At 39.1% G+C, this 11,835-nt stretch overlaps 1 pseudogene; it reads left to right on the top strand.

Annotated features, from left to right (window-relative positions):
* The first annotated feature begins 4,875 nt into the window (after positions 1-4,875).
* On the top strand, positions 4,876-11,010 carry LOC102487067 (proteasome subunit alpha type-1 pseudogene; annotated as a pseudogene).
* The last annotated feature ends 825 nt before the right edge of the window (positions 11,011-11,835 follow it).

The raw sequence follows: 11,835 nt of genomic DNA, 5'->3' as shown, positions 1-11,835 counted from the left end.
CAAGAACCAACAGTTCCCCTCTTGCTATATACCAAACATGAAACCCTGAGGCTGGTAATGTATTTTAACAACTCCTGGAGTAGAGAAAATTATGTGTATTCCTATTTACACACAAATCAATAGTTGTCTGCTGTGACTGAACTATGCACCAGGGAACTGTACTGTAATTATATTCATGCCAGGCATCAAGGACAAATCCCCTGGGTTCTGAGTAGGTGCGAGACAGGAAAAAATTACCAGCCCAGTGGAAGATTAAAAAGAAAAAGTCACAAAGCATTTTCTTTCAAAACAGTGGGGTTAATTACATAGTCTTCATCTAACAAATACTAGTTCTCAAACCTTGCTAAGATCATTACATTAGAAAAAAAAATGTGTCTGGGGGAAACAATATGATAAAGCAGTTCTATTCATACTTCTCTGGGTTCTCAGTTGTTTTACTTGTTCTTGTTGGGATTAGATTTTTTTCTGCTTCTTCAAATTGAAGAACTATAGGCACTAGATTTTAATTTTTTAAAAATCTTTCCCCCTTTCTTCCATTATGATAATTTAAAGACCAACAACATGGACTGTGATTCTGAAATTGCAAATCACACCACCACCCTGAAGTGTTAAATTTCACATTGTATTTTCTTTTTTTTGGAGAGGTTTTCACTATAGGGCATGTGCGCTCGCCAGACAGACAGAGAGAGACAGAAGGACAGAAAGCAAGAAATCACCCCCCAAGGGGGATGGTCACGCCGCAATCCCTTCTCCTCCATTCTCCTCTCAGGATCTTGGGCACGCACGCACACGCGCCCGGCGTGAGTTTTAAGCCACCGGGTATGGGACGTGAACTGCGGTCGACTACATGGGAGTCCAGCGACATAGCCGTTATGCTAACTGCTGGTTCCCACACATTGCATTTTCCCAGGTCAGTTTTGAAGGTACCGACCAGTTTATGATCAGACTGGGAATTTTTCCTTTACTCTGTCACATGATACAAAAATGGATTGCTCTGCTTTTATCTGATAACTGGTAGAGTGCCTACTGGCAGGTACTGTGGTTGGTTCTAGGAATACAAAGATGGATTAAAAATAGACCAGTTTTTGAAAGACTCACAGTCTACTACACAATAAAGTCAATGATGAATCCCTTGCTGCTTAGTTCAGATTTGTGTCTTATGTGCATATTGGCTGCTCCCCTCCCTTCTTCTCTGGCAGCCATACAATTCCCTTTTCCTTCCTTGTGATTGTTGGATATTTCTCTGTCATTCTCGCTGTTCTCAGTGCCTATGATTACAGTCTCCAGAGACACCTAAGATCTTGCTAGGAGATCGTGAACCTCACCTGCAGTGGAGAGCAGATTCCTTACTCTGTCTGACAAGCTGAGAGATGGAGCACACGTACCTGGATGCTGAGCTTTAAAATGAGAGTACTCATTGCTTTGTGGGCTAGATTTCTGAGCTGGCAGGAAGACAGACCATAAAGACTGTTTTGTAGAAGAATTTAACAGAAGATTAAGGCAGGTCAGAAGTTTGACTTTATTGGTTTGCTCTTTTCAGAATTGGGTTCAGTTTTTACCAGCCTCTAAGGCAAAGCTTGAATCCCAACTGAATATGATTAGAAGCTGTTTTGTTTGACCCACAGAGTAGAGTAATAGTGATGGTTTTTAAAATCTGAGTTGGGGAACCAGCAGTTAGCGTAATGGCTATGTCGCTGGTCTCCCATGTAGTCGACCACGGTTCGTGTCCCGGACCCGGTGGCTTAAAACTCACGCCGGGCGCGTGTGTATGCGTGCCCAAGATCCCGAGAGGAGAATGGAGGAGAAGGGATTGTGGCGTGACCATCCCCCCTGGGGGGTGATTTCTCGCTTTCTGTCTCTATGTCTCTCTCTGTCTGTCTGGCGAGCGCACGGGCCCTACAGTGAAAATCTCTCCAAAAAAAAAAAAATCTGAGTTGGAGGTCAACTTTTTACATTTGAGGGACTTCACATGAAATCTAAAGTCTGCCTTTTCTTGATTGAAAAATCAGAACATTTGGTAATTGGCATGGTAAAGGACAGCTGGTAGTAGTTGCCTGGTGTGAAGACAATGTTCTTTCCATTGTGCTATCAGGACCTTGTTGATTTGCATTATCTGTGTGATACTGGAGGACTTTTCAGATTCATCCTTTCTTTGTGGCACATTTTGGGATATACAGTCACCCATCAGTATCTATTCCAGGGCCTCCGTGGATACCAGACTCCATGAATGCTCAAGTCCCTAATATAAAGTGGTACAGTATTTGCCCATAACTTACACACATTCTCTCTCTGTACTATTAATACAGTACACAATGAGTGTCAGCAACATGGAACATTTTCTAACTACGGTTGGTTGAAACCACAAATGCAAAACTCAGTGATATGGAGGACTGACTGTGCATGAGGAGAGAATTGTGTTTATAGGCTGTGCTTACTATAGATTATTTAACAAGCCTTTGTGAGAGTGTGGCTAATAGTGCTTGCAGAAGTAAAATATGTATTGTGATAAATCGTGATCTCTACTAGTTTGATCAGGAAGACAGACACTATTTGTGAAAATCCTGAAAAAATTGGAAAGGACTGAGGCTATCTAACATGGACCAAGCAAGACAAGAGCAAAAAGAATCTGAAGGATGTTTGAGAGTAGAGCTGACAGTCTTTGTTGGTGGATTGAATATGAAATGTGAGAAGAGAAAAGGGCTCAAGGATGATCCCAAGTTTTGGACTCAAATGAAAGAATGGAGTTGCCATGAACTGAGTTGGGAAGACTGAACTGTAGAAGGAACAGGTTAGGGAGAGGTGAATATCAGTTGTTTTTAAAATGGGTATGTTTGGGCCAGCAGGTGGTGTAGTGGTTAAGGCACTGGACTCCCAAAAGGCCAACTGCGGTTTGAATCCTGGATCCAGTGGCTTTAAACTCATCATGTCTGTGTGTGTCCAAAATTTGGAGAGGAGAAGGGATTGTGGCTTGACCATTCCCCTTAGGGCGGGGGGGTGATCTCTTGCTTTATGTCTCTCTCTGTCTCTTCAGCAAGTGCACAGTCCTATAGCGAAAATCTCTCTCTCAAAAAGAAAAAAAAGAAAGAAAGAAAGGAAGAAAGAAAGAAAAAAAGATATGTTAAATTTCAGATGATTATCAGACATCCAAATAGATGCTGAGATGGTGGTAAATTTTAGCTATTTCAATTAAGGTTTAACTTTAAGTCTTTACATCTATAAATGTGCTATATAAATTCTAAATAATAATTAAATAATTAAGTATAACTTTATTCTCATGCAATTAAGAAAAAATATGATAAAAAAGACCTTTCCAACATTTAGTAAACTTGAAAAAAGCCAGTATTAATAACTTTCCATTTAACATTAGATTCTTTTATTATTAATGCAAATCTAAAAAAATCATCATGAAAACTAAATAGTATTAGAAATCACCTTGGGCTGAGAGTGAATAATTTTTTACTTCAATAGATTTTAAATAAATATTTAATGCTGATAATAGAGACACATAGAAATTTGGAAGAAAATTTGTATGATTCACAAAGCAGGCATTGAGGGTTTTTTAATCACATTGAAACCTTTTATAATAAAAGTTCTTTGAATTTTCTATCATTTTTTGAAGTCAAAGGATTTCCTAGAAATAATCTCATTAAACTGTAGTGAGACTAGCCAGGACACATAATATTATTTCTAATTTATAGATCTGGCTGTAGAGGAAGACAGGATTCATAATAGAGTTGCTGTGTTTCTGGCAACTAAATGGCTAAGCCAAGTTGTAGAGCCTGCATTTTTTTCATTTCAGATGAGTTATTTTCCAGCTTAATGAAATTGTTTTCTTTCTTTTCTCTAATAAATAAATAGAAAAATCCTTGTTTTGCTTCTTTTAATGTCTCCTATCATTTTAGCTCTTAAAGGGTCATATGCAAAAAGCTTTTCACATTAAAGGAAAGACTTGAGCTGGCCAAATATAGCTTAATTTTCAGTCTCTGAGTATGCTGTGGACAAACTCAAACATTCTCCTGTCAAGATGGTATGAAGGACAGTTCATTCTTTCAAATATTTGAATAACTAAAATGAATCTGTTTCTGTTGTCCCATTGTCAAGAATAGCAAGGATGAGATATAATATCAAATGTGACCAGAGATGGACTTTGTCTTTCTCAATTTTTAGTGTGTCCTTTAGAGATTATGGATACCCAAATGCAACAGATACATTCAACAGCATTTATTGACCTACTAAATAGATAATTGTAATCAGTGAGACAATAGGTTTTGATATAGGTAAACCCAGTGTGCTCTAATTATATTCAGGATTCTTTAGTTCCATGTTGGGGAATACCCTGATTTAGAACAATTCAAGGGAAGTCAAGGACTCTTATTGGCTAGACTTGTGTTATATGACCACTTCTTGAACCAATCACTATTACCAGGACCATCGGCTTTTATAATTTGTTGGATCTGTGTAATGTGGCTAGGGGGCAGTAAAGCATGCATGAAGACACCGTAGTCTCCTCCCAAACGGGTGGTGAGAGAAGAGTTGTTTCTCAAAGGAAGGAGAGATGAGGCTATTATTAAGGGAAAGGATGCTGAAAATGGCCACAACAATGGGTATTTGCTAATGGATGGCCATAGACAGTTCACCTAAGAGGGGACAGTCAGGTGTCAGGGATGGCTTCTTGAAGGAGGAATTACCCAACCTGAGTAGTTTTTAAAATGTGAGCTAGTGCTGAAGAAAGAGTAGACATTCTTCAGGTGTTAAGTGTATATGTGTATGCAGACACCAGAGAGGAGGGTGGTCCAGGTAGAAGGACCACCTTTTATCCCACCTCTGTGTAAAAATTACAGAGATGGGAAAAAAGAAAGGCTCCTGCCTAAAACCATGTTTCAATGTCAGTATGATAATGATGTCCCTGTTTGGAGCCCTCAGGGCAAGCTTCATCAAATTGAATATACACTAGAAGCTGTTAAACAAGATTTGGACACAGTTGTCTGAAATCAAAGGCCCATGCAAGTGTTGGTTGCATTGAAGAGGGCACAGTTAGAGCTTGAAGCTCATCAGAAAAAGTTTCTCCACATTGATAGCCATATTGGTATCTCAGTTGTGGGGCTTACTGTGGATGCTAGACTGTTAAATAATTTTTTGTGCCAGGAGTGTTTGGATTCCAGATTTGTATGTGACAGACCACTTCCTGTGTCTTGTCTCGTGGCTCTAATTGGAAGCAAAACCCAAATACTAACAAAACGATGTGGCCAGAGACCATATGGTGTTGGGCTGCTTATTGCTGGTTATGATGATATGGACCCTCAGATTTTCCAAATGTCCATCTTCTAACTATTTTGACTGCAGAGCTGTGCCTATTGGAGTCTGTTCTCAGTCAGCTCGAACTTACTTGGAAAGACATATGTCTTAGTTTATGGAATGTAATTTGACTGATCTGGTTAAACATAGTCTGTATGCCTTCAGAGAGACTCTTCTTGCAGAGCAGAACCTAACTACAAATATTTCAAATAGAATTGTTGGTAGATATTTGGAGTTTATGATCTATGGTGATGATGATGTGTCTCTCTTACTGGAGGATCTTGGAGAAAGACCACAAAGAAAGGCACAGCCTGCCCAGCCTGCTGAGGAGCCTGCAGAAAAGGCTGATTAACTGATGGAACATTTAGTGACAAACCAGTATATATGTGTATTATCAAATATATAAGAATGCAGGAACACATCCTGATCTCAGTATTTTATACTTTGAACCAAAAGATACAGAGTGGTGTGTTGTAAGATTCAGTTAAGGTTTTTTTTTTCCCCAAACAGCTTTGCCAAAGAGATATAATAGCATTTTTCTTTGAGAGTGTCTATATAATCATTTTCTAGAAAGTATAGCTCTCTGTACTAAAGTTTTTATATGAAGAAAATAGTGTCTTTGCAATTTTAAAGACAACTGTGAAATAAAACTGTTTCACCTCTGGAAGAAAAAAAAGAAAGTGACCTATTGGAAGAACTAAGGTATTTGATATGGCTAGAACAAAAGTAAGATGATCAGGTAGCAAGAAACGGAGAGTGTTGTATACCAAGGGATGAGAAATCACCTATTCAATTTAAATCAGCTATTATTTATTGAGTACTTCTCATTCCAGCTGTTTTGTGCATTTCACATGTGCGGAGGTGTCTTTAAAAGTTCATAGAGGAACCAGCAGGTGGTATAATGGTTACGCTGATGGACTCCCACATGGCCAACTGTAGTTTGAGTCCTGGACCTGGAGGCTTGAAACTCATGCTGTTAGTGTGTGCATACATGTCCAAAATCCTGAGAGTAGAATAGAGGAGGAGGGATTGCAGCATGACCATCCCCCATGGAGGGTGATTTCTCACTTTCTGGTGAGTGCATGTGTCCTATAGCAAAAAAAAAAAAAAGAATGTGGTACTCTTCTAATCCTTATTTTACAGATGAAAAAGCTAAAACACAGGGTTTAAAAAAATTTAGTTATTTATTATTATTTTTTCTTTTAACTTGCTATAGGACATGCAAATTCACCAGAGACCAAGAAAGAGAAGGAAAATGAGAAAGCAAACTGCCAGGTCTGGGACTTGAACTGCAGTAGGCCATGTGGGAATGCAGTGCATAAACTACCATGCCATCTGCCAGCTCCAAACACAGAATTATTAATTTGTCCAAACATACAAGTGGAGGAACCAGGATTTAAACCAAAAGGGCCTTTCTCCAGACCCATGTCTGTAAGGGATGAATACCAAATTATTTCTTTTAAAAAAAAAGTATATGGGGAACCAGCAGTTAGCGTAATGGCTATGTCGCTGGACTCCCACGTAGTCGACTGCGGTTCGTGTCCCGGACCTGGTGGCTTAAAACTCACGCCGGGCGCGTGTGCGTGCATGCCCAAGATCCCGAGAGGAGAATGGAGGAGAAGGGATTGCGGCGTGACCATCCCCCCTGGGGGTTGATTTCTCGCTTTCTGTCTCTATGTCTCTCTCTGTCTGTCTGGCGAGCGCACGTGCCCTACAGTGAAAATCTCTCCAAAAAAAAAAAAAGTATATGTAAGTGTCATGAAGGTAAAGACTATGTCTGTGCTTGTTCCTCCTTATGTCTCCAGCACTACTCCTGACACATGGTACACACTCACAAATGTTTATTGAGTAATGATTGGATAGCTCATTTTAGATTTGAGGACAGATGAGGCTGAAGCATTAATCTGGATGGGAAAGCAATAGAAGTTTGAAGTAAGGAAATTAAGTTAAGGGCACTCTAATTGGAAGATATTAAAGAGGTATTAATATGCAGAATTTAGTGACTGTTTTGATGTGGGAGCGAGTCCCAGGTTCTGTTTTATACAACCAGGTGGGTGCTATTTACTGAGATAGGAAATAAAAGTTGAAGACTAGGTTGCGAGTGGTAGTTAAGATGAAGGTGGGTAAGAATTTACTTTGCACATGTAGAGTTCAAAGTGTCTGTAGCTGCCTAGGAGGTGACTGGATCCGGAATTCAGTGAGATACTAACAACGGTAGTGTAGATAAGTGAGTAAGCAGAATGTAGGTGGAGGTTAAAAGCATAGGGGTGAATGAGATCATACATCAATAGAAAATGTGTATGTAGAGTAGAGCTGAAGGATAGACTCTTGGGCCAGGTGACCGGAGATTCACAAGCAGAGAATGAGAGAGTATTGCCAGAGAGAAAGGAAGAGAAACCAGAAAATGTTGTCGGTGAAGCCAAAATTTGTGGAGGCATCAGTATGTTTGGTCTTTATTTGTTTGGTTTTATAACAGTGTTGAGCAGCCTGGCTCTAAATGTGGAAAAGGTAGGCAGGTAATGAGGATAACCCAGAATTTGGATTTTGCTTACCAAAAGTAACCAATTATAGGCAAGAGGATTGAGGATAGTGAAAAGAGACAATGAGACCCTCATAGCTAGGGCAGGAAGTGGATATAGGACTAGCTTATTTCGGAAAAGTTGGTCAAGAATTAGAGGTCTCAGTGAGTCATGAGAGGGTGTGGTGGGTGTAAAAGAGTCAAGAAGCTGAAGGGTAGGAAGTTGTGGTTAAAGTGGGGTGCTGAATTTCAGATCCAGATGGTAACAAGGTGTGTTCATAGGTCATGGGTGTGAGAGGCTGAAGAATAAAGGAAATGTATTAGTCAGTTTTCTATTGAGAAACAGAACCAACAGGATGTGTGTGTGTGTGTGTGTGTGTGTGTGTGTGTGTTTGTCTATTTATCTATATCCATTTCTCTATTGATAGAGACAGAGAGGAGGGAAAGATATTTATTATAAGGTATTGGCTCATGCATTTATGGAGGCAGGAAAGTTCTAAGATCCATAGTTTGGAGATCTGGAAGAGCCAATGGTATAGTTCTGGTCAGAAGGCCAGCAGGCTCAAGGTCCAGGAAGAGCCAAGGTTTCAGTAAGAAAATAAAGGCAGGATGACTCTTTTACTCAGGGAAAGGTCATCTCTTTTGTTCTATTCAGGCTTTGGATGAATCGAATCAGGCCCCCTCACACTGAGGAGGGCAATTTGCTTTACTCAGTCTACTGGGATTTAAATGTTAATTTCATCCAAAAATACTCAGAAACACCCAGAATAATGTCGAGCAAATATCTGGGCATTCTACAGCCCATCAGGTTGACATATGAAATTAACCACCACAGGAAGTGACTTTGCAGGGCACTTGCGGTATTGCAGGTCCTTTCGATTTGTTCTGGTCTTCCTGGTCTTGACCTTCTACCCCTGAGTTCCTACTTCAGCTCCTGCCTTTCACTGTAGGCTACAGAAATCAAGAACTGTAATGGAAGTTTCTGTGTAGATGGGCGGTGAGCTCTGGAAGCTAAGTTGAAGTTGTCACCCAACATTATAAAGAATGATTGTTTAGAGGGGCCAATTAAAAAAGTAATTATTTTATTTATGTCCAGTACATAATTCCTACAGGCAAAATCAGAGCTACACAGTCCTTAGAGCATTTAAGAACCAAAGAAAAGATTGTAGGTACATTACTTTGTACCATCTCTTAGGTAAGCCTAATGGAACAGATAACAGGCACTAACAGTTGTATCCAGTACAGATTGAATTGGCCTCACTGCAGAATGAGGAGTGTTTGAACACTTGCTGGGCAGCTACCTAGCGAATAGCTTATAATTTGGTCTTTTGTTTCCTAAGCATGGCAATGTTAATGAAAATACTAGAAATTCTAATAAACCTGGATCTTTGGAGTGGTGGGTAAAAAATTTTGCCTCTATTTAGTTGTTCTTGTTGGGTTAAAATGCAAGATTTGTAAGTAAACTATCTCTTTTCAGGAGCTAAGAAGATATTAAAAAGGCTACCTCTTCTGAGCTTTCAAGTAATGGCTTTATTGAAATGACCTTCAACAAAAAGTTTGAAAAATTAGACAAATTCTTTGGGACTAGGCCTTGGCAAAGAGACAATATGATAATTCTGGACCCTTTTTCTTCCCCTCATTTTAACTTCTATTGGTTGTATTCCCAACTATACCTACCACTACGGGACAGTCTTCTCCCTGCTAGAACTGCAAGGACCTGAAAGTCCTACTTATATAGGAGACTCTATTAATTCCAAAAGAACCCTCGAATGTGTTCCCTTATTTTTCTCTGCTCTTGACTCAGATGCTTAATGATTGGCTTAGATTTTTTTACCTTCTCATCTCTCTGAGATTGTATCTTGGCACCTCTTTTACATAATAGGCAAGTTTTTAACTTCTATGGATTTCCGTTTTCTTATTTATAAAATAGTCATAATAATAGAATCTACCTTTTGAGTTATTGTGGAGATTTAGTAAGATAAAGTCTGTAGTAGTCAGGGTTTTCAGAACTCTGAAAATCAGAACCAATAGGATATATACATATTGATATAAGGGGAATTTATTGGTATTTGAATAAATTTTTTTTTTTTTGAGAGGTTTTTGCTATAGGGCACGTGTACTTGCCAGAAAGACAGAGAGAGAGACAGAAGCGAGAAATCACCCCCAAGAGGGCATGGCCATTCCATAATCCCTTCTCCTCCATCTCCTCTCGGAATCTTGGGCACGCACACACATACGCCCGTACATGTGCCCGTTATGAGTTTAAGCCACTGGGTACGGGACTCGAACCATGGTCGACCACTTGGGAGTCCAGTGACGCAGCCATTACACCAACCACTGGTCCCAAGTAATTGAATTAAATGCTGTAGAGACTAAAATCCTATGGTATGCTGTCTGAAATCTTGAGAAACAGAGAAGACTGTAGTCTGAGTCCAAAGACCTGAGAACAAAAAGAGCCAACAGTATAATTTTCCTTCTGAGGCTGAATACCTGAAAACTGGAATTCTGATGTCTAAGGCAGGAAAAGATGAATGTCTCATCTCTAGAAGAGAGCAAATTCACCCTTCTTATGAGCTTTTTTTTTTTTTTTTTTCCTATCCAGTCCTTCAATTGATTGGGTTATACCTACCTACATTGGTGGGGTGGATCTTTAGTCTACAGACTCAAATGCTTATCTCTTCTAGAAACACCCTCACAGACACACCCAGAAATAATGATTTGCCAGCAATCTGGGTATTTGTAAGCCAGTTAAACTGACACCTAAAATTAACCACAATATACTATAGTTAGTGTAATGCTTGGAAAACAACATACTCAAATAGAGATTGCTTTAATTTTTGTTTTGTTATTCTGCACATTAGAGTCTTCCAGGTTGTCTTTATAAATACATAACTGATCTATGTTTATTTACTCACTAGTGTTTACCTAACTGTGAATCATGTTTTATTTCCTATAAGTGACTATTTTATATTTGAAAATGAAAACAGGAAAATCTTGCTTTTCTTAGTATGCCTGAGTAACTTAACCTCCTTTGATTGCGTATATTTAAGGGGGTTTGGGAGATGAGCTGAAAGAAGAAATATTTGAGTTATAAATCTTAATTTCTAAACCCCATTTCTCAGCTTTCAACTGTGCAGGAAATCAGTGATTACATTTATGACACTGCTGACCTTTTGGTCCTGACTCATCTCGGATGATGCCATAGGAAACCATGGTTGTGGCAAAAGAACATTATTTATTTCTTGGATTTAATAGTGTATGAGTTGGGATTTTTGGAGCACTAATCTCCCCAACAAGAACAAATTCTGATGGCAAATTATTTAGTCTATATACAATTTGGAAATTTTGGAATGTTTGGATATTCAACAGTTTTACAGGCCAGACCATTCATGTTCAGAGAATGTGTGCTGAATCCTCTGATTCAGTTCAGATATATACAAGCTTAGGCAACTCTTTTGTAAAAGGTATCGAATAACAAAACAGTGAATCACATGGCTTGGCCAACCCTGCCTTAGGTTATTCTGTCATTCATTGAACATTTGCTGCATAACTACTGTGTGCCAGACATTGGACATAGTACTAAGGACACACACGAGTGAATGTGATACCATGTCTGTTCCCTGGGGATTCAAAGGGCAGGTAGTATCCTTGTAGGAGATAACTTGTGGTAAGAAGAGGAAGAAACAGTTGTTCATCCATCCATTCATCCATCTATTCATTAAACAAATATTTATGAAGCATTTATGTGAGCCAGTCACCAAGTTAGGTATAGGTGATTCAGCAAATGGACAATCCAGATACTCCCTGTCTCTTAGATCTTCTATAAACCATGGTAGGAATAAACAGTTACACACAAATTTATAGTGCCCGTGATAAATGCAAGATCAGGGAACCATTTATACTACATTGTGATACATGCAATATAGAAATGAAGGTTAAATACTCAGTTTAATGCCTATAACAGTGGCATTTAGAATTCTTATTCCCTTCCTTTGTTTCACCCTTTTTTTCTTTCATCTCTT

The sequence above is a fragment of the Tupaia chinensis genome, unplaced genomic scaffold (assembly GCF_000334495.1).
Source record: "Tupaia chinensis unplaced genomic scaffold, TupChi_1.0 Scaffold000085_1, whole genome shotgun sequence".
Taxonomy (NCBI): domain Eukaryota; kingdom Metazoa; phylum Chordata; class Mammalia; order Scandentia; family Tupaiidae; genus Tupaia; species Tupaia belangeri.
The sequence above is the reverse complement of the archived record's forward strand: the minus strand, read 5'-3'. Positions and strand labels throughout refer to the sequence as shown.